Source organism: Schistocerca serialis, chromosome 3 (genome assembly GCF_023864345.2).
Source record: "Schistocerca serialis cubense isolate TAMUIC-IGC-003099 chromosome 3, iqSchSeri2.2, whole genome shotgun sequence".
NCBI classification, from domain to species: domain Eukaryota; kingdom Metazoa; phylum Arthropoda; class Insecta; order Orthoptera; family Acrididae; genus Schistocerca; species Schistocerca serialis.
This window is the reverse complement of record NC_064640.1, coordinates 695,596,223-695,620,882: the sequence shown is the minus strand read 5'-3', so window position 1 is coordinate 695,620,882 and position 24,660 is coordinate 695,596,223. Positions and strand designations below refer to the sequence as shown.

General features: G+C 42.0%; 1 protein-coding gene across 1 annotated transcript in view; it reads right to left on the bottom strand.

Annotated features, from left to right (window-relative positions):
- LOC126471113 (protein suppressor 2 of zeste-like) overlaps positions 1–24,660 on the bottom strand; it is an 84,030-nt gene that overhangs the window by 39,620 nt on the left and 19,750 nt on the right. The window lies entirely within an intron of this gene.

The following is a 24,660-nucleotide window of genomic DNA, read 5'->3' as shown; positions in this document are numbered from 1 at the left end:
GTAGCTAGTATGTACACTTGACCGCATGTGCTGCAATATTTTATACCTCTGCCACGGAGGGCGTAGGCTCTTTGCAGTGTTCGTATATTCGCGTACCTTACTTGTTGGTTTAAATGCTGTGTTAATACCGTGTCTTCTTAACACTCTTCTGGTGCGATCCGTGACTGGACTGTTCCTGCGAATAGATGGAAAAGTGTCCCTTTAGTTGGTTCTTTTTCGATAACATTCCCAGATCCTTTTGGGTGTATTGCTCTATTTACCTCTCTGTCAGGGTAGCTGTTTCTTTAGAAAGATATTCTTAAATGATCGAGTTCGTCCTCCAAATACTGTGGTTCACAAATTCTTTTATACCAGTCCACCTCTGTTTTGATCCCTACTCTTCTCTGCCTGGGATTGAGACTGGAAGTTCTGTGAAGGTACAATACAAACAATTCGGTTTCTGAACTTGTTCAAGTTTGAAAATACTATCTGAATCTTTATAGACGCTGATGATGTCTCCAGCATTGGAAGACGAAACGTTGGGCAGAGAAATAGGATTTCGACCATGGCTTAATGCCCATAAAACAAAACTCACCAGTGACATCTCTGAAAGAGTTGGAATTTACATGGCTGCAAGCCTGAAATTTAATCAACTGAATATACATTTAACATTTTTATTCCGCTAAGCCATATGGATTTATATTAGGATGCATTTCACTACAATGCCCTTGCTACAATGAACCAATACTGCGTGAGTCTACGTTAAAGACGATTTCACCAAACTAGCATTCTCGAGGTGCGGAGATGAAATCAGTATTTGAGGAGTTAAAACAAACACAACGACGAAAGAAAAACAAATTTACGGCAAGGAAATCTAAAAAAAAAAAAAAAATGCGTTATGAAACATCCAAGCGAAGTTGTCTTAGTTCATGAGTCATCAACTTATCCTAAAATATACGAAACCGCACATGCACACTGCTTTATACTGCCTTGATACTGATAGTGTCACTTCATCTTCAAAATTTTTAACTGCTGTCTATGTATTTATATGTCTCATTATATATCAGCAACACGCATTATACTGTACAAACTTAACATCATCTTTCGATGTGGTATCTGCAATGACGCCGGGCACGATTAGGCCTATATCACGACAGCACTTGGGACAAGCACGTGTCATTACACCACGAGAGTAGTAACAGCACTTTTCACACCGGCTGCAAACGAAAGCACGAAATATACTCCGCACGGTTGACGCTTTTCGCATTAAATTGACACGGCCTGGTTACTAACACAGATAAGAAGCAGTAGGCTAGCTTTCGTTCTACATATGAAAAGCTAAACTCTATGCTACATTGCCGTGAGGAAAAAGTAAAGTACATGTACTGTCTCGTTGCAGTTTCTTTTCTTTAGCTTCGCATCTACTAATGTGATATTGTAGAAAAGAAATTTGAAACAACGAAAAGTGACATTACTTAATAGCACGAACTAGCACAACTACTTCCCGTAATATCCGCCATATAGGGAACGTATCCAACATGGCGCCGTGGCTCAGTTCCGTTTCAGCCGCGCTCGCGAGTGGCCGCTGTTAACTGTTGCGCTGCGCTTCAGAGTTTACATCGCTGTACTTGTGCTTCGCCCAGTGCCGTCCGTCCGTTAATCTCCGTGTTCGTTCCTGTTACTTGTGATCTGATCGCTCTTTCTGGTCTTGCTGCTGCTACTTAGAATTTCGGTTGTTTAACCGAAATTGCTTCGCTGGATTAACCATGGCTACAAACCTCAGGAAGAATACTCTGGTCTTTGCTTTTGACAAGGAATCCCGTCCTGTTCAGCCGACATCCCTGGAAATAGATGACTGGATTACACAGGTAATTGGTCTAAATTCTGAAACCGTTCATACCTGGCAACTGGATCAGGAAAAATACTGTGTTTTTGTCAAGTTAATCAGTGCTTCGACTGTTGATAAAGTGTTACAAAAGTGGGGCTATGAAGTAGATTTTGTGCATAGAAATGGTTATAAAAGTAAGGTTTCCATCTATAGAGCGGATATTCATTACAAAACCGTTCGTGTCTTGAATCTTCCCATTGAAATTGAAAATGATAAGATTAAGGAAGCTCTTTCAAACTACGGAGACGTTAAATCAATTGCAAATGAAAGATGGTCGCCTCGCTTTCAACTGCAGTGTTTTAACGGGGTCCGCTGTGTAGAGATGGACGTTAAGACGAATATTCCGTCTCACATAACTGTTTGTGGGTATAAGGCACAAATTGTATGCACAGGTCAGGAAGCTACATGTCATATATGTAACGAAACGGGCCACTTCAGACAGGAATGTCCGCGGCGAACTGTTGTTCTTAAAAGTAATTTGATACAGCGTCAGAAGCTTACCTTAAATGATCTGTTACCAAAGAATAGCCCGGAACAACTGGTTGAGGATGTTAACGCAGCGGGCCAAGCTGATGTCTCCCTTCACGATAACAGTAAATTTCCCTCGTTAACAACAAAAGGAAACCCTGTTGCCACTACTCGTGAAACTGAAACGCAACCGAAAAAACGACCTCTGGAGATAACTGATAGTTGTTCAGAGGACGAGCTGTCTTGTCCCACTCCCTCACTTCGCAAGCAAAAACAGTGCGATGAGAAGGCAGAGGAACCTGAAGGCAAAATGCGAATGGCAACTAATGAACAGAAAGATAATACACATACGGTACCAGTAAATGAAGGGGGTGTAAGCAGCATTAATTTGCAAGAAACAACAGGTGCAGTAGCCGACTGCAAAGATCAGAATCTATCTGTTAATAAACAAATTCAGGGAGAGGCTGCAAAACTCCAGTCTCCATTCCTTTCCCTCGATCAGAAAGTGAGTGAAATTAATAAAGAACGAGGAAGTGGTGGCCAAACTGAAATCACGGTCAACACCTCAGGGCAGGCGCCGGCAACCGAAATTGTTGAAGCGTCTGCTGCTGCTCCAGATAAGCCGCGAAGTAAAATACCGACGCAACCAAATGAGAATGTAGCTCGTAACCAAGGGAAGGGAAAATCCGGTAGGGGCGACCCAAGCCCAAAGAATGTTCAGTCCGAAACGGTCGTACACGAATCACTGGAGGAAAAATCAGGAAGTTTACCAGGAAATCAGTCTGCTTGCGGTACAAGAGAAAACATCAGAAGTAGAAAAAAACGGGACAGTAACTAATAAACTGATTGAAGTGTTATTCCTTGTTCAGCCTTCCGAGAAAACTGTTACAGCTTAACTGAACCCTGAACCACAGTAAACTAAATTAGTTCATCAAAACAACTACATAGTGACAGCACAATGACGCAATCTTATTCTGTCACCACTATAAACATAAATAAAATCACGACCGGTTTGAAATTATCGGCCCTTAAGGAATTTTTGTACGAATCCGCGACTGATATTGCCCTGTTACAAGAAGTTCTAATTTCGGATTTGGTAATTACCGGTTTTGTCAGTTACATAAATGTGTCTCCCGAAACAAGTGTTGGAACAGCTATTTTGGTGAGGGAAGGGATTACGGTAAGCGAGGTGGAACGACTGGAATCCGGAAGGGGAATAGGACTAAATATCTATGATGTGACTATCATCAATTTGTACGCCCCTTCAGGAAGTTCTCATCAAGCTGACAGGGCACGTTTCTTCAAAGATGACTTGATATACTTGTTAAGGAAATCGCCAAGACAGTTAATACTTGGAGGTGATTTTAATTGTGTTTTAAATAGAAAAGATCAGTTACCTAATTGTAATTTCTCAAGTGAACTAAAACAATTAGTTACTGGTTTAGAATTAAAGGATATATGGGAAATCAAATACCCCTCCACTGTTGAGTTCACTTATGTCACGGCAACATTATGTAGCAGGATAGATAGACTATATATTTCTAAAAATCTTGTAACTTCCGTGACAAAAGTAGAAACCATTCCTACGTACTTTTCAGACCATTCAAGTGTCTTAGCTTGCATAAATCTAACAAGACAGGTGGTTCGACGATTCAAGAATCAGTGGAATTTGAACACTTCCTTGTTAGTAAATCATGATTTAGAAGATCTGATTAAAGAAACATGGGCAATATGCCTGCGAGCCCGTAGTAGATATGCCACTGCTATTGACTGGTGGGTTAAAATGGCAAAGCCAAAGTTGAGGAAAGTTCTTATTCAATACAGTGCCCAGAGCGCAAGGGAAATGAAATGCACTATAGAATCCTACTATTCCGTTTTGAGAGATCTATATGATCAAGTTGCAGCAGGTTCCTCACTTCGGATAGCAGACATCAAAAAAGTCAAAGCCAAGTTACTTAATATCAAGAGAAGTCAAATGGAAGGGTTGAAACTAAAATCGAAGGCAAATTCGGTGTCAGAAGATGAAACTACTTCCCGATATCATTTAGTGAAGCATACGAAAAACGGGAGAAGGACTTTTATTGAAGAAATTCGAACAAAACATGGTACGATTATCAGAACCCAGCAGGATATCATGGACGAGATTTATCGCTATTATTGCGAGCTATATTCTGTACATCAAAGTAGTGATGCTTCCTTGGAAGAATTCCTTGACATCCTAGCCCCACAGCTGACAGAAGGTGACAACGAAAATTTTCTCGAGGTTGTCAGTGAAGAAGACGTGTATGAGGCTCCGTGCGCCTCACCGCCAAAAAAACCCCCAGGACCGGATGGTCTGCCAGCAGAGTTTTACATCCTTTACTGGCCAATAGTAGGTGCGAAAATCACGGACATTGTAAATGAGGTTATTCAGGGTAAAATGATTCCGGCTGAGTTTAAGGAGAGTAAAATTGTTCTGGTGCCAAAAAATAATGGAAACAAAGATTTAAATAATTTTCGTCCAATTTCACTGCTGAATTCTGATTATAAATTAATAGCTAGAATTATAAACAAGAGAATTTCATGCCTTACAGATAAAATTATTAGTCAACATCAGAACTGTGCGCAAGGCAGAACCATTTTTCAAAATCTAGCGGAATTCAGGGATATCATTGCAATAACTTCTGTAACAAACATAAAGTGTGCTTTATTGTTTTTAGATTTTTATAAAGTGTTCGATGTAGTAAACCATGAATATCTTCTACAGACATTGAAGAAAATAGGTTTCAACGATAGGGTCATACAGTTGATTAAGAACATAGCAACTGGAATAAATGCTAAAATAGCAGTGAATTGTCAACAATCCAGGCCGATGCAAATACAACGAGGAGTTCCTCAAGGAAGTCCTCTGTCCATATCGCTCTTCGCCATTTCGCTGGAACCTTTCCTCCGACATGTCCATGCTACATTAAAAGGCTTAACATTATCAGGAAATAAAACAGTTATAAGAGCCTATGCTGACGATATAGGGGTCATTATATGGAATAATGACGAGGTAACCACGCTAGCAACAGTGATTGATTCGTACTGTAGAGCATCTGGAGCCAATGCAAACGGAAAAAAAAGTAAGATGTTAAATCTCAGGGGTTTTGATAATATCAACGTCGAGTGGGCAAAATTAGTCCGACAACATAAAACACTTGGGATCACCCTGACAGCATGCCCTATGAAAATGACGGCTTTAAATTGGAAAGTTGCAGCAGATAAAGTTCAAGGAGCCATTGTAGAGAATTTAACTCGATATATGAACCAAGTTCAAAGAACACAGTATATCAACTCATGCATCCTTGCTAAGGCTTATTATACTGCCCAGCTGTTTCCAATACCGAGAATGATAGCGAGGAGAATAATGTCCAAAATCACAAACTTTTTGTGGAGAGGTGAAGTGTTCAGAGTACCTGCTAAAGTAGCCACTTTAGATCCTAAAAATGGTGGCCTAGGATTAACTGATATAACGGATAAAGCCTCTGCTCTTTTTATCAAAAGGCAAGTTAATTTAATAAGAGACTCACGAGAAAGCATAACCAGCCAACTTTTCGAGATCATTAAACCTCCAAGCCTGCTTCCCCCGACTGACGTGCAGAATATCAACAGTCGCTTACGGCACGTGAGGATTTTCTATGTTGAGTTTAGTTATGTCAGTGTCGAACTCAGGCAGTCCCGACACTTAACATCGAGATCCATAATGCGGGAACGAAAGAAAAGCGAAGGAAGAAACAAAATAGAATGACAGTTTCCAAAGAAAAGCGAAGGAAGAAACAAAACAGAATGACAGTTTCCAAACATTGAGTGGACTGAGATTTGGAAAAACATTAGTTCTAATGTGCTCACGTCTAATATAAAAACGTCATGGTACAAGACAGTTAACAACATAGTTAGCACCAATGAAAGACTGCACGCAATCGGACTCTGTGAAACAAATTTATGTCAACAATGCCATCTAGTTGACACAGTAATTCATAGATATACCTGCAGTGGTCACATGAATAGTTGGAAGTGGATCCGCGAGCAAATAGCTCTGATTACAAGAACATCCCCTGAGTATATATCGCTGTCATTGATACACAGGCCTGAAGCACGCTATTTCCCAGAAGCAAAAAATAACGCTGTGTACTGGTTGCTGGGAAATTTTGTCAACTACGTCCTTAACAAATTAGGATCCGATTGCATCATAGAGTTCAAGGTACACATGCTGTGTGAGTTCCACAAAATTAGAAGCTATTCGAATCACAAGAAAAAGTTCGGTAATATGCTAAAAATTGTATTTGAAAGAATGGGCATTGGTTAATATAAAAAAGAAGACTGTGTTGACAGTGATGTATTGTAGTTACCTTAAGGATACTATTTAAGATTTTACAGTATATTTATGATGTGTGCTTTTTCTACTTCAGAGAGTAGTTTTTTGAAATTTATAAGCTAATGTACAGAACTTATGTGACATTGAGATTGTGTGTCTAATAGTGCCAAATACAAAACATTAAAGGTGCATTATTGGCTTATACTAGAAATTTGGAAAAAGACGGTTTTTATAGAAATGTCCTTATCGATTGGTTAAAATCATAAGATTCTATATGATAAATGTAATATTCAATGGCTGGCACATTGCCCTGTTCATTTTTGCAGTGAAAGACTGATTATATAGATCTGATCACTTCAGATACTTAGATTCAATTAATGTCCAGAAAGTGTAGTTGGAAGGCTAGTCAACTTTATTCTTTATCTCCTTTCCGCCATTCTCAAGTATTTCAGAAATTGTCTAATATGATTATTAAACTGCTTTATATTTAAAATTATCCCACAAACTTGCTGATATCCATCATAAAGAACTAATTATGCTTCTGTAAAGATTGCAGCTCATAATTCGAAGTGCTGATTTTACTTCTTCAGGTTGAAGTTTGAATGTCTTTAAAATTGTTTTCTTGATGTTTAATTTAATTCTTTCTGGTAATTTAGTCAGTAACACAATCTTCTGTTGTCTTTCCTTAACGTCAGCGTAGTTGAAATGATCAAACCGTTTTGTTTAAATAACTTCATGTATGTATAACTTAGTATGTATTTGGAATGTGTAACATTTTTTTTTAATAAAGGTTTTTATAAAAAAAAAGTGGTCTAGGGGTATGATCCCTGCTTTGCAGGAGGTCCCGGGTTCAAATCCCGGCTGAGCCCTAAATTTTTAATATACTATATTACTTCCACGACTGGTTATTTCAGTAGAAAGAACAAAAGTTTTAAAATTTGGTTGCACAATATCGCGTATAGCTATAAACTGTACTCTCACATAAATCCGTGCTACGAAATTCGAAAAATATTTTCTGTGCTAAACAAGTTTAGCATCGTAATTCTATTTCCAAAGTAACTAAAGAACTACATAAGCAAAGAAGCGACTTCATGAAAAACAGCGTTTTCGAGTATTTGAATATCTGCAGTCCTATAACCGAACCAATATTTCCGTTGTTAGTTATTCCATTTTGTTACCAAAGTGTTCTCTTGTCGATCAGATCCATATCGACGTAAGAAACTAAAACTGTGTTTGTTTCCGTTCTGCGGGACTTGACTTCGATTTGTCGTAAAGAACGAGGCGCAGCTGTTGCGTACACTTTGTAAGACAAATGAAGGAAGAGAGAGTTTGCTTGTGTCCATGACCACAGTTGAACGGACACCGGGGGAAAAAATGCATAGAGCTAATGTCATGACTACGAATGAAGAAATAGTCGACTTGTCATCTATACTGGATGAAGTGTTCAAGAAACAAAATGAAGTTGAAAAACAAGTTGACATAGCAAGGCAGGATTTGGAAAAAGTGAAACTACAACATCAGAATGAGAAAAATGAATATGAGGGAGTACTTCGAAAGAGAAGAAATTCTGAGATGCAGCTAAATAATTTAAAAGAATCAATTGCTGATATAATGACGTCATTACAGAACCTGTATGAAAAAACTGAAAATATTTCATTTGCAACAGGTGACAAGCAGTTTCAGCAAGCGAAAGCCAGCTTAATACTGTCACATGAAATGGTTCATCACAATAAATATTATCAGATAATGGAGAAATACGGTGACAACAAACTGTCGTCTGCTGCAAATATGTGAGATAAAACTGTGAGGAAGAAGATAGATACTCTCTACACAAGGAAGAAACTACTAGAGAACAAAATTGCTGAGAACAGAAGGCAAATAAATATGAATTTGCAAACAGAAACAAAACTGAAAGAAGAAATACTAATATTAAAGAAACGGGACAATGCTTTGCTTATTCGCCTCCAGCGACAGTTACAGGAAGCACAGTGCAGATGCAGCCAAGCAGAAGAAAGATTAAGTCGTTTGAAAATGACATTGCAAGAACAGAAACATGTCATTCAGAAGAATCAGATCCACAAATAAAAATCTTTTCATGTGGTCTCAAGATTGTGTTTCTGCTCTGCGAACAGCTCTTCAACAAAAATCAGTAACAATACCTACACCGTTAGGAGTGACTAGATTTATTCATACATTTTCTCCATTAATGTTGTTGTCTTCAGTACAATGTATTTCCTCACAACAGCTGCTGATGTAATAACAAGAGGATCCAGTGCTAATGATCTCCAGAATTTGTTTCTCATTCACTATGGAGTCCGCAATAACGCACTAAACTGTTACTAGAGGGCCATAATTGATTCATAGGTTCCTGCACCCAGCAGTAACCACTATCTGTTCAAGTACATTTTTCTTAGGAACGTATTGTACTTCGAATTTCTTTTAAAATTATGTATACTTAAAAAGGTTGTTACAGTTGCCATAAATAAGCTAAAAAGAAACTGAATTAAGAAAACTGTACTTTACTTATAACCAGAAATTTTTCTGTTGAATATGTAATTTAAATTCTTCTTGGGTGTTCACCTGGGTAAGATCATTGATATTGCACAAATTTTCATTTGTGAGACATGCCACCAAAAATTAATGCTTGTACCCAGCCAAAAACCCAAGAAGAATTTCAACTTTTGTTGTATCAAATAAAATATGAAACACATTAACTGATAGATTTTACACATCCTGCAGGTCAAATTTGTGTTAGCTAATGCTATTATAAAGCTAACTGCATACACACTGTACCTTAGTTCAGATGTTAATTCTGTTTCCCTGCCAGTTTATTCATTTCCAGTTGTATTTTGAATTAATGCCAGTAATTTGTTGTTTTTTGTTAATAAATAACACTGAAAAAAAGTTGGTTAAAGCGCCTGTCTAGTAAACAGGAGACCAAGGGTTCCAATCCCTCCGGTGCCTCAAAAATTTTTTTCGCTTCTAAATCACTACCCTTATTTCAACAAATACACAAATGTTGTGAAAAGTGACATTTCCTGCATATATTTAAAGAGAAACACATTTTACAAAAATTACGCAGGTACATAGACCATTTCGATATACGAGTGCGTGTCAAAAAATAATGCCACTGAATGTGACACCTGCTAAAGGTGTGGTTTTTTTTCCCCTCAAAAAAGAAACTTTATTAACATTCTACATCTTTTTTCTTCGTGTCTACACATTTATTTCTCAAGTCACCCTCGCGACGAACGTATTTCTCCGAACGAGGGATCAGTTTGTTGATACCGTCACTGTAGAGCGTTTGTTGATGGAGCCACAATCTCAGCCCTGCTTACACCAAGTCAGCACTATCAGAGTGAAGACCTCGAAGGTGTTCTATTAGTTTCGTAAATAGATGAAACTCGTATGGGGCCACGTCGGGACTGTATGGCGGATGATCGATGACAGTGAATCAAAGACGTGGGATTTTTGCAGATGTCGCAGCGTGCGTGCGTGGTCTGGCATAGCCATGCTGAAGGAGAGGGGCCTCCATGTGTGGACCTTGTTACACGCTGCAATTCGGAGCCCCCTAGCGGCAGGGGATTGCAACTTGCGTCATTGTAGCTGGAGAGTCGACAGAGTAATGTGCACAGTATGTCATACCTCTACCGATATTGAGGACAGAATAAAATTTCGGTGGCTTTACTTTTCAGCGCGCCCTCGTAATTGTAGCAACGTGGGCTGTAGTCACCTAATAGCGTGAACGTACAACTTTCAGACAATATTACTATGCGAAACGTTTGTTCAGTATTTTGTACTTATGAACACCAGTCACTTCAACTTACTATTTTCGGAGCCTATGTAAATCAACAGCTTATTTTTTAACTTCGGGACCTATCTTGGCCGATGTGTGTCGTGGATTAATATCTACTACATATTTATCGTCATCATCGTTAGCATATATTGAATGAATACACGTTGCGCGTGTGATACGCGGTCACAGTTGTAACAACATTCCGTACATCTCTTTGACGGGTGGTGATAAGCTTTACTACTAGTGGAGTTTCTCTCTATATAGATTGGCTATTCCACTGTTTTCTATATGATGAATACTGAATACGCATGTTCTCGCTTCTGAATTAAAATAATGCATCTGTTTTATAGAGCACTTGAACATTCACACAGGGGAATTGCAATTTTGTGGCTCATGAGCAAAAGTCGAATAATACACTAGAACTGCCACAGAAATTCAGTGTAAAGTGTTGTCCTGTAAGTGATGTACGACAATAATGAGTATTTATGTAGTGTCCGTAATCAACAGATATGAAATGTGAACATAACCCGTTTTCACTAATAAAAGAGTTTTCTCAAAAGTGGTACTCGATTTTTGTGTTTATGATGCTCCAGTTACTACTTTATTTGAATCATTTAATAGTGGTGTTGCTGAAAACACACAGTGCGATGAAAAGTGTTTGTGGATCATTTAATGGCACTGCAGTGCCATACGTTTATACACAACTTTTGTGCCGTTTATACACAACTTTTCATTGCATCACGGCACAAAAAAGGCCTATTCCTTGAACAGTCACTGCTGTGTTCATATTGTTCTTTATGAAGGTGAATCTTCTCAGTCAAAACTGGTAATGGCAAAGGACACAACATTTACATAAATATCAGCCAATCTGGGTGTCTATGCCACCGAATAGCCTATCTTAACGAATGGCTGCTCCCATTTCAGCCTGTCCTATATAGATGAAAGAGCATTACGATCTAACTAGGGTAACGTTCAGTTAGTACATATCATTCGCAGTCTTTATATAACAGACGCACTGAGGTGTAACGTAGAACAATGATGCTTCAAAGACCCCACCGACAAATAATGATGGGCGATACGTCAAACAGAGCTTTTTAACACTTCCGTTTTCACCCGTAGTTTTCGAGTAATGAGAATGTATGCGGGGCCTTTTTCACGATACGAAACACGCCCCAGGTCTGCTTCCATGGCTTCACTGAGCCTTACTAGTTGTTTTTACAAGTGAAATTATGGATACTACTTGGAAACATCAGATACGTTGGGTAGGACCTGTTGCGCGACCAGTGCATTCGCCTAAATTAACGGACGTTTTCCCCCTGTTTGGGGGAAGGTCAACAGTGTGATTTACATGCCTCCAATTGCCAGTAGAGCAGAAGTGCTTGCTCTGATCAATAACACGCTTCGGCACATGAAAGAGAATCCAGAGTCAGCCGCTCATTGTACGGAAGGTATCAGTCAGGTAATGAGGCTTAGGACACACTTGTTTCAATTCATTCGAACACGTCTTTAATAAAATTTAAGTGTATGCAGTTGGCGTATTCATTTTCAGGTAGGTTAAAATATGTTAGTCATCAAAATTTGCTCCTGTCTGTATGACCTGTCGTGCGTAAAACACGAGACTGAAAAATCGTGCGTATCTGACGAACACGCCCTCGTGTATTTTCAGTTTTTCGCGTTATATTTTACAACTGCGCAGAGCACGTTATTTTCCAATTACGATATGGTCCAAGATACGCGACGAATCAATGTGTCGAGTGCGTTATGCAACGTATCGTGAGCTTTTGATACGAGCGCTGTTGCATTCACGAATGGTAACACAATTTTCTTTTATTTTCCAAACATGTTTCACCACAGTGTAGCATCTTCCGTGGGGTTTTCCTTTTACTGCCTCTGAGCGATATATATATATCATACGCACGATGTAGCTTGGGCCTTTTACAGGGGATGCTGGGAGCGTAAAAACGGGATCGCCGCGTAGCTTACTGGCTGATGCGGTGGGGAAGAGGGGTGTGGGGGACCAAGCCCCGCCTCTTTCTCGCGGGACAGGTAGCACACACCCGGCGCGTTTACACCTGTGCGACTTGCGCCTACTCGCCGTGCGACTGTGCTTGCTCCAAAAGCAAGTAGAGGCACGTGTCTCCCCGTCTAGTATGAGAAGACGCGTGCGCCCCTGCGCGCAAACTCAGTGGCTTGCGCGTCTCTGCGCCGGTGCATGCGCCTCCTTGCCTCTTGTGTAACGGCTGCAAGCGCCTAGTGCGCACGGAAAGTCACACAGGAGTAAAAGCGCCTTCATCACCATTGCATTCACTATGCCTACTACAGCACTCCGGCGTGGTGCATCGCTTGGTAGGTAAGATTTGCAACGGGCACAAATATTCTATACGAGCCACCGATTCCTTCTCTCCCAGAAAAAGGTCCACATTACACTGTGGGTGCAGTACAAAATTTTATGTGATTAGGAATATGAATATGTTGACATAATAGATTTTTTCTGTTGTTTACATTACATGCGTCAGTTTGACTTCACTTTTCTCTTACATTATGAGTGCCCTATGGCAGTCTTTCGATATCAGCTACGTGTCAATATTAATACAGCACATCGTCTGCAACAGAGGGATGTGAAGCCAATGTCCGTATCGAAACTTTTTGCTTAGAATAAAAACTCTAAGCTGGCGTAATACCCATCCGACGCCTACCATTGCCACAGCTGATTTGTTCTGAGCTGTGCTTGATTTGTATTTAGCTGCTAAATGAGTTCTTGTTGCTACATTTATGTTTAAAGCGACCTCTACCGTCAGTAACATTTCGTTGGTGTTTATTTTGAAAAACTACGTGGTATGATAAGTTATTTATAGTCTGAATTATGGATTTGTAACAGCGTTCTCATTGGCGAACTACAGATGCCATTTTCTTGCCATGGCTTGCTCGCACTTTTCACTGTTACTGGAAGTCATTTGATTCGCTTTTTTTGCTTACGTTTATCGGCTACGAAGTTTGAATAATTATCTTCTGTAATCCCGGGAACAGAGCTTAAAAATCCAATACGACATTGTAAAACAAATATTCTGAGACAAGGAACCAGTACTCCGAACGTTTCAGTGTTATTTATTTATTTAGCACAGGCAATATACAAACTGAAGTGCAACTAACATAGACGAACTGTATAATTTTACAAAACATATAGAATTAAAACACTAAATCCACAAATTAATATGTAAGTCCTTAATCTATTCAAAGACTGCCTCTATCACTTCACGGATGATGATGATGATGATGTTTGGTTTGTGGGGCGTTCAACTCCACGTCATCAGCGCCCGTACAAAGTCCCAATTTTAACACAGTCCAATTTTTACACAGTCCAATCTAACCACTGACACGAATGACGATGATGATGATATAATGAGGACCAAACAAAAACCCAGACTCCGGGCAGAGGAAATCTCCAACCCTGCCGGGAATCGAACCCAGGACCCCCTGATCCAGAGGGAGCAACGCTAGTCACTAGACCACGAGCTGTAAATCTAGATTTACAGGGTAATATCTCTGCTATAGCTTGTTACAACGTGTTTGGTGGTCTCATGTTCACTGCCACAGTCACATGGGGAAGATGGAGCCTTTCCCTATCGGTGGAGGCTTTCTGCACAGATACGATGCCCTCTAAGTGTCCTGTTAATTGTCTTCCAACCACGTCGTTGTGATTCCATGCCGGCTGGTCGTGGATCCTCTTACGAGGGTCTGATATTCCTCTAGGTGAATGTTATTCAACGTTTCTGATCTTTTCCTGCGTATGTTGAAATCCAATGCTTGCTACGATTCTACCAACATGATATGTGACTGTCAGGATTTTAATCGGCTCATTCTAAATACAGGCACATCACAGTGGATTGGGATGTGAGGAATTATAATTAATTTCTCATATTCCTTATAAAGGCACTCTGTCATCGAAGTTCTGATGGCACAATGTGGCTTGGAGGTAGTGACCAGCGTAGAGGAGTAGGTCTGGCGCAACCTGTTATTGTCCTTATTGCTGCATTTACCTGAACATCTGTTTTTCTCACATTTGAACTATTAAGTCACAGTGGAGCAAAGTATTCAGCAGCAGGGTAGAGGAGTCCTAAGGAAGAACATCGTAGGGTTGTAGCTCTCGCACCGCATGAGGAATCCCTCAGCGCCAGTACATTGTTACTGCGCTAGTTCTGTCAAGAGTATTTTGGGAAGTTTTGGTGGTGGATGACTTGACCATTAACAATGGCCATTCTGTTGTTAAGGTGAACGCAGCTAACTTCGGTCTTCGCTGGATTTGGTGTTGTTGAGTGGCCAAAGATAGATCGTCCGCATAAATGAACTTCTTCCACTCTGTTTCATGAAGACGAGATGCATATACGTTGAACAGTTGATGGAGTATTGCTCGCTGCAAGTACGTTCATACGTACGTTCACTTTGCGCAGCACGGTGTACTGCACGGAAACCAAAACCAATGTACAGAGAAAATTTTCGCACTAGGCCACGAACGGGAAACTGATACGAGATGCAAGTTTATGGCGACGACATTCTTTTATAAAACCTTCTCCGTTTACATGCCGCGTCAAATCTGGGTAAAATCTCAAACTTGGGAAGAAATCCTCCATCGTCGCTTCTATAATTATCGTGGTTAGCTCTCGACGCTGAGAATACGCAGAGAAATGTGCCGAATTGTCTACATTCCTACGAGAGTGGTGCACGATCTCTGGCACCACGGCATAATGATGACGTACACCGACTATCACAAGGCGTCTATGGATTCTAAATGGTTACCACCGAACAGTCAGCTGCTCCTGACGAAGACGATGGAGGATTTCGTCGAAAGCTGGAGATTTTATCGAGATCTGACGCGGTACGTAAATTGAGAAAGTTTTATATGAGAAACTGGTTCGATAATGGCAAAGAGAACCGGCCAATTTTCTCAACAAAGAGTTTTCCGTAGAGTGCAACTAAGCTTAAAATAAAGGAGCTTTAAGCTCTGTTGCTGTGGATGCAGAAAAAAACAGCACCCTTGTGCTGTAGATGACATTCCTTGTTAATATACAGGAGGTTTCACAACCTATTATAGGCTTCTAGGGGTTGTCGAGGAGACGTGGTAGATAAAGATTTGATAAGGAACTCATGTCCGGAAAATGTACCGTTTGGATACAAAATACGTTTGAAGGTCGGATCACTTTCGAATCTCCCAATTCGTGGTACATCCAAACAGTACATTTCCGACATGATTTCCTTGGCAACACTTTATCTACTAAGTCCGCTGTACAGCCGCTAGAGGCCTGTAATAGAAACTGTGGAACACCCTGTATACAAGGTGAACCACAATCCCACCGATAAGCTTTCAGATGTAGTTCACGGGTAACTCCCTACTAATTTGGTCTACAGCGGCTCGTTACACAGTTATTGCATTTCGTTTGGTTTCTTGTCCCAATTAACTTTGTATCTGCATTGCACTGAAAATAGTGCACACCATTGCAGATGACGACGGTACGCGCTGTGTGTATTGTTACCATTCGGTTACGGGACCTGATGTTGACAACAGAAATGCCCTCTTCACCTCGTTGCCATCAAGTTTGCATTCAGTAATGGTCGATTCTGTCTACGGCGTAGTTGCCCGGTAGTGTTAGTCGTGCGTTAACAGTAGTATACAGCTGTACTATGGGTACGTTTACTGATGAAGAGATGGCCGAAATGCACCTCGTGTATGGGCTCACTCAGCGCAATGGAAGAGCGGCACGACGACGCCATGCTAACCTGTTGCCGCACCAACGGCAAGCCCATCACAGTACTGCAGCATCTGTCTGAGGGTTGCTGCATTCTAGTTCACCCTGTACGTGAAATGCACTGAGGGGACGAAAGTCGTGGGATACCTTCTGGTACCTTGTCGGGCCTTTCAGCCGCCGTACTGCAGATACTCGACGTGGCGTGGGCTCGGTAAGTCCCTGGAAGTCCCCTGCACAAATACTAAGCCATGCTGCCTCCGTAGCCGTCCATAATTGCAAAAGTGTTGCCGGTGCAGGATTTTCTGCACGAACTGACCTCCCGATTATGTCTCACAAATGTTCGACGGGATTCATGGTTCAAATGGCTCTGAGCACTACGGGACTTAACTGCTGAGGTCATCAGTCCCCTAGAACTTAGAACTACTTAAACCTAACTAACCTAAGGACATCACACACATCCATGCCCGAGGCGGGATTAGAACCTGCGACCGTAGCGGTCGCGCGGTTCCAGACTGTAGCGCCTAGAACCGCTCGGCCACTCCGGCCGGCCGGGATTCATGTCGGGCGATATGGGGTGCCAAATCATTCGCTAGAATTGTCCAGATTGTTCTTGACAACAATCAAACAATCATGGCCCGATGATAATTCCATCGTTGCTTAGGAATATGAAGTCCATGAACGGCTGCAAATGGTTTCCAAGTAGCCGAACATAACCATTTCCAGTCAGTGATCAGTCCAGTTGGATCAGGGGACCCAGTCTCTTCCACTTAACCACATCCTACACCATTATGGAGCAACGACCAGTTTGGACATTGTCTTGCTGACATCCTATGTCCATGGCTTCGTGGGGTCTGCGCAAAACTCTAACCCTACCATCAGCTTTTACCAACTGAAATCGGCCACGGTTTTCCAGTTGTCTAGGATCCAACCGATACGGACACGAGTGAGGAGAGGCAAATTTTTTTGGATATTTGTGGTAAGGTCTTATGGGACCAAACTACTTAGGTCGTCGGTCCCTAAGCCCACACTCTACCTATTCATGTACACTATAGAGGACTCGAACCTCCGACGGGGGGAGCCACACGGACCGTGACAAGGCGCCTAAGACCGTGCGGCTACCCAGCGTGGCTGAGGAGAGGCGTTGCAGGCGATGTCGTCTGCTGCCATAGCACATTAACATCAAATTTCGCCGCACTGTGCTAACGGATACGTTCGTCGTACGTCTCACATTGGTTTCTGCGGCTATTTCACGCAGTGTTCCTTTTCTGTTAGTAATGACAAGTCTACGCAAACACAGTAACTGTCGGTTGTTAAATGCAGACAGTGGGCCACTGCGAGGTGAGATGAAATGCCTGAAGTTTGGCATTCTCGCCAGACTCTTGACACTTTGAATCTCGGAATAATGACTTCGATTTCCGCAATGGAATGTCCCATGCGTCTAATTCCATCTACCGTTCCACATTCAAAGTCTGTTAATTCCCGTCTTGCGGTACTAATCACGTAAGAAATCACTTTACATGAATCACCTGAGTAAAAAAAATGACGGCTCTGCCAATGCACTGTCCTTTTATACCTTGTGTACGCTACACCACCGCCATCTGTATATGTGCATATCGCTCTACCATAACTTTCGTCATCTCAGTGTAATGCGGAGTAATTATTCATGTTTTCACTGTTTACAGAACTCGATAATGGGATCATGTCTTCCCGGAGCACATTGTAGTTTTAAATTAAATAAATCACACATCTGGATAACTGGTGAGTCGTAATCTCCGTACTGACATTTCCTGTTACGAGTTCGTATGCGCCAAATGAGCGATGTCCCCGAATCTTGCCCCAGTACTGTCCGCCGAGGCGCGAATTTTGCCGGGATAGCTCCTCTGCCATAGTGACGTCAGCGTGTCGGCTTGCTAATTTAAGGAATGGTGGTGATCCGCACGCAGATAGCAATCGGCAGGCCCTCCGCTCTCGAATGCTAATACAACCGGTTGCGGCGCACGCACGCCACGTAAACAGCGGACGTAAATCAGTCAGGCTGCAGGCAACACTGCTGAGAACCACTTCCTTTTGTTCGCGCCGGCTCTCGTCTGTTTCAGTCCGCCGGAAGTCTGAACACAACACCAGTCTGCCTCCCATTGTGGCTATACCTGTATCGGGATAACGAAGTGACTGCTGCGATGGTAGTTGCCCTGTAAATCATCTGTCAATCGCAACACGCGCTTGTTCCCGATTTCTGTCGTGTTACCACCGTGATATCGTCGTGTGTCCCCGGTGGCGGTTACTACTGTCTGCGCGGAATATTTACCCAACACAATAACCTTCCTCCATAGCCGAGGTCGCTAACGCACGCCGGTGCGGTAGTGCTCAACTGTGGGGTACGCCGGTTCGCCTCGTGGTGGAGGATGAAATATTCACTGTCAGAATTCAGTCGGAAACGGGAGGAGAGGTGGTGGTGGAGTGTTCCTGATCGCCAGTCTTCGCGCTGATATCTTGGGCCGAATTCCAAAACTCTCCGCAATGTCTCATGGAGGAGCGCGTGTGTCACTGTTGACTGTGATCCGTGTGTCGCACGGGGACAACTCTTGGCCCGATTACCTCGATGGATCGATTGGTGCTATTCGAGAGAAGTAGGCTATGTGTCGACACTCCTCTCTCACCATCGTCATACAACAAAAACCTTACACTACAATAAACACGCATCCATTACACTCATCGCTCTATAAATACACATACGACACAGTTCTCACATATCCACATGGAAAGAGACCAATGTGGGCGGAGGACGAAACCTTTTTCGATGGGCGGCTGCCATACGACATTTCTTTATACTCAACACAATAGGCTGTGAACAGCTGACAATGAAAGTGTAGAGAAATGCGATGGAAGTATTACGACGCTATAAAGCGAATTCAGTATCAAACGATAACAGAGAATCTGTTTATGTATTCATCATTATACTCCAGAGACACCGGCCGATGTGGCCGAGCGGTTCTAGGCGCTTCAGTCCGGAGCCGCGCTGCTCCGACGGTCGCAGGTTCGAATCGTGCCTCGGGCGTGGATGTGTGTGATGTCCTTAGGTTAGTTAGGTTTAAGTAGTTCTAAGTTCTAGGGGACTGATGACCTCAGATGTTAGGTCCCATAGTGCTCAGAGCCATTTGAACCATCTTCCCCTCCTTAGCAGTCATGTCCGTGAAGGGCTCCATAACGCGCCTAACATTGAAGCTCCCAGTTACCTATAATCCCACCCTCTGTGACTGCCCGGATCTTGCAGGCTGAGAGGTTTCCTCTGAAAAAGGACAAGCGACTGCATCTGGCTGAGGGACATTGTTAGCCACAGATAGCACCTTGGAACATGTTTGTCAGACTCCCGACAAATCTGTGTGTGCCTTCTGCCCTCCGCACTTGATTTCCGAACAAAAACTCCTACATATGATGACATTGTGGCTGATTCCAGTAACTGCTCGCCAGTTGCGTAATCAAACGATATCGGATCATTTCGTCTATTTACGCATATTACGTACATGTATATTTTTGAATGGATAGACTGCTGTTTACACATGCAGCAACAATATTACATGATATTGATGTTAGCCGGCCGAAGTGGCCGTGCGGTTCTAGGCGCTACAGTCTGGAGCCGAGCGACCGCTACGGTCGCAGGTTCGAATTCTGCCTTGGGCATGGATGTGTGTGATGTCCTTAGGTTAGTTGGGTTTAATTAGTTCTAAGTTCTAGGCGACTGATGACCGTAGAAGTTAAGGCGCATAGTGCTCAGAGCCATTTTTTTTTTTTTTTTTTTTTTTGATAATGATGTTACCTGCTTATGACAGTCATCAGCAAACACTTACAGCTAATGATACTAACGACAGTTACAATGCTATGAAGAGAAATCACAACTTACACGGAGTGATTAATTATTGTATATGTGAGGAGACCTCCCCCCATGAACCACGGACCTTGGCGTTGGAGGGGAGGCTTGCGTGCCTCAACGATACAGATAGCCGTACCGTAGGTGCAACCACAACGGAGGGGTATCTGTTGAGAGGCCAGACAAACGTGTGGTTCCTGAAGAGGGGCAGCAGCCTTTTCAGTAGTTGCAGGGGCAACAGTCTGGATGACTGACTGATCTGGCCTTGTAACACTAACCAAAATAGCCTTGCTGTTCTGGTACTGCGAAAGGCTGAAAGCAAGGGGAAACTACAGCCGTAATTTTTCCCGAGGGCATGCAGCTTTACTGTATGATTAAATGATGATGGCGTCCTCTTGGGTAAAATATTCCGGAGGTAAAATAGTCCCCCATTCGGATCTCCGGGCGGGGACTACTCAGGAGGACGTCGTTATCAGGAGACAGAAAAGTGGCGTTCTACGGATCGGAGCGTGGAATGTCAGATCCCTTAATCGAGCAGGTAGGTTAGAAAATTTGAAAAGGGAAATGGATAGGTTAAAGTTAGATATAGTGGGCATTAGTCAAGTTCGGTGGCAGGAGGAACAAGACTTTTGGTCAGGCGAATACAGGGTTATAAATACAAAATCAAACAGGGGTAATGCAGGAGTAGGTTTAATAATGAATAAAAAAATAGGAGTACGGGTAAGCTACTACAAGCAGCATAGTCAACGCATTATTGTGGCCAAGATAGACACGAAGCCCACGCCTACTACAGTAGTACAAGTTTATATGCCAACTAGCTCTGCAGATGACGAAGAAATTGATGAAATGTATGATGAGATAAAAGAAATTATTCAGGTAGTAAAGGGAGACGAAAATTTAGTAGTCATGGGTGACTGGAATTCAAGCGTAGGAAAAGGGAGAGAAGGAAACATAGTAGGTGAATATGGATTGGGGGTAAGAAATGAAGGAGGAAGCCGTCTGGTAGAATTTTGCGCAGAGCATAACTTGATCATAGCTAACACTTGGTTTAAGAATCATGAAAGAAGGTTGTATACATGGAAGAACACTGGAGATACTAAAAGGTATGAGATAGATTATATAATGGTAAGACAGAGATTTAGGAACCAGGTTTTAAATTGTAAGACATTTCCAGGGGCAGATGTGGACTCTGACCACAATCTATTGGTTATGAACTGTAGATTAAAACTGAAGAAACTGCAAAAAGGTAGGAATTTAAGGAGATGGATCCTGGATAAACTGACTAAACCAAAGGTTGGCTCTAAGCACTATGGGACTTAAAATCTATGGTCATCAGTCCCCTAGAACTTAGAACTACTTAAACCTAACTAACCTAAGGACATTACACAACACCCAGTCATCACGAGGCAGAGAAAATCCTCGACCCCGCCGGGACGAACCCGGCAACCCGGGCGCGGGAAGCGAGAACGCTACCGCACGGCCACGAACTGCGGACAAACCAGAGGTTGTACAGAGTTTCAGGGAGAGCATAAGGGAACAATTGACAGGAATGGTGGAAAGAAATACAGTAGATGAAGAATGTGTAACTTTGAGGGATGAAATAGTGAAGGCAGCAGAGGACCAAATAGGTAAAAAGATGAGGGCTAGTAGAAATCCTTGGGTAACAGACGAAACATTGAATTTAATTGATGAAAGGAGAAAAAATAAAAATGCAGTAAATGAAGCAGGCAAAAAGGAATACAAACGTCTCAAAAATGATATCGACAGGAAGTGCAAAATGGCTAAGGAGGCATGGCTAGAGGACAAATGTAAGGATGTAGAGGCTTATCTCACTAGGGATAGATAGATACTGCCTACAGGAAAATTAAAGAGACCTTTGGAGAAAAGAGAGCCACTTGTATGAATATCAAGAGCTCAGATGCAAACCCAGTTCTAAGCAAAGAGGGGAAAGCAGAAAGATGAAAGGAGTATATAGAGGGTCTATACAAGGGCGATGTACTTGAGGACAATATTATGGAAATGGAAGAGGATGTAGATGAAGATGAAATGGGAGATATGATACTGCGTGAAGAGTTTGACAGAGCACTGAAAGACCTTAGTCGAAACAAGGCCCCGGGAGTAGACAACATTCTGTTAGAACTACTGACAGCCTTGGGAGAGCCAGTCCTGACAAAACTCTACCATCTGGTGAGCAAGATATATGAGACAGTCGAAATACCCTCACACTTCAAGAAGAATATAATAATTCCAATCCCAAAGAAAACAGGTGTTGACAGATGTGAAAATTACCGAACTATCAGTTTAATAAGTCACAGCTGCAAAATACTAACGCGAATTCTTTACAGACGAATGGAAAAACTGATAGAAGCCGACCCTGGGGGCGATCAGTTTGGATTCCGTAGAAATGTTGGAACACGTGAGGCAATACTGACCCTACGACTTATCTTAGAAGAAAGATTAAGGAAAGGCAAACCTACATTTCTGGCATTTGTAGACTTAGAGAAAGCTTTTGACAATGTTGACTGGAATACTCTCTTTCAAATTCTGAAGGTGGCAGGGGTAAAATTACAGGGAGCGAAAGGCTATTTACAATTTGTACAGAAAGCAGATGGCAGTTATAAGAGTCGAGGGGTATGAAAGGGAAGCAGTGGTTGAGAAGGGAGTGAGACAGGGTTGTAGCCTATCACCTATGTTATTCAATCTGTATATTGAGCAGGCAGTGAAGGAAACAAAAGAAAAGTTCGGAGTAGGTATTAAAATCCATGGAGAAGAAATAAAAACTTTGAGGTTCGCCGATGACATTGTAATTCTGTCGGAGACAGCAAAGGACTTGGAAGAGCTGTTGAACGGAATGGACAGTGTCTTGAAAGAAGGGTATAAGATGAACATCAACAAAAGCAAAACGAGGATAACGGAATGTAATCGAATTAAGTCGGGTGATGCTGAGGGAATTAGATTAGGAAATGAGACACTTAAAGTAGTAAAGGAGTTTTGCTATTTGGGGAGCAAAATAATTTTAAAAAAATGGTTCAAATGGCTCTCAGCACTATGGGGCTCAACTGCTGTGGTCATCAGTCCCCTAGAACTTAGAACTACTTAAACCTAACTAACCTAAGGACATCACACACATCCATGCCCGAGGCAGGATTCGAACCTGCGACCGTAGCAGTTGCACGGTTCCGGACTGCGCGCCTAGAACCGCGAGACCACCGCGGCCGGCAGCAAAATAACTGATGATGGTCGGAGTAGAGAGGATATAAAATGTAGACTGGCAATGGCAAGGAAAGCGTTTCTGAAGAAGAAAAATTTGTTAACATCGAGTATTGATTTAAGTGTCAGGAAGTCATTTCTGAAAGTATTTGTATGGAGTGTAGCCATGTATGGAAGTGAAACGTGGACGATAAATAGTTTAGACAAGAAGAGAATAGTAGCTTTCGAAATGTGGTGCTACAGAAGAATGCTGAAGATTAGTTGGGTAGATCACATAACTAATGAGGAGGTATTGAATAGAATTGGGGAGAAGAGGAGTTTGTGGCACAATTTGACTAGAAGAAGGGATCGTTTGGTAGGACTTGTTCTGAGACATCGCGGGATCACCAATTTAGTATTGGAGGGCAGGGTGGAGGGTAAAAATCGTAGAGGGAGACCAAGAGATGAATACACTAAGCAGATTCAGAAGGATGTAGGCTGCAGTAGGTACTGGGAGATGAAGAAGCTTGCACAGGATAGAGTAGCATGGAGAGCTGCATCAAACCAGTCTCAGGACTGAAGACCACAACAACAACATGTGAGGAGAATTAGGAAACCAAGAATAAAACTGTGGGCGGAAAGAGAAATTTCACTCCATTCTTAGATTTGATTCGATGGGCCTACTGCTACGTTTTTCATCTTTCCGTACTGCGACGTTCGGACTGAAATTTTAGTATGTAGTTCCCTAGAAAAGTATAACAAGGAAACTTATTCTGCAGTGTCGCATTTAATAAAAAAAAAAATGGTTCAAATGGCTCTGAGCACTATGGGACTTAACATCTGTGGTCATCAGTCCCCTAGAACTTAGAACTACTTAAACCTAACTAACCTAAGGACATCACACACATCCATGCCCAAGGCAGGATTCGAACCTGCGACCGTAGCAGTCGCGCGGTTCCGGACTGAGCGCCTAGAACCGCATGGCCACCGCGGCCGGCCCGCATTTAATCAATCGTATTGTTCAGTTTCCTTATGATTTGACTTACCATCAAGTTTGTATGAGCCTATACCAATATTTATTTCCGCGCTTTTTCTAATCATTGTGACAAATACCGGCATGGTTTCTTTTACAAAGCCACTGTATGATTCCGTTAAAAGTGATTACTTTGTAATACACATGCCCTGCACTATGTTGAACCCTATAGAAGACAGAACTACCTTCTAGTGACACGAGGTCCATTTTATGGAACCATTAAAGATCATCATTCAAATTACGAGAGTCCATACGACTGCACTACTTTAGTCGTAAAATTAGTTTTTTGCGGTTCTTTTCTTGTGAGGGGGTCAGGGGTCAGGCTAATTTTCGTACGTTGGCACTTGGGTTATGAATTAATGATT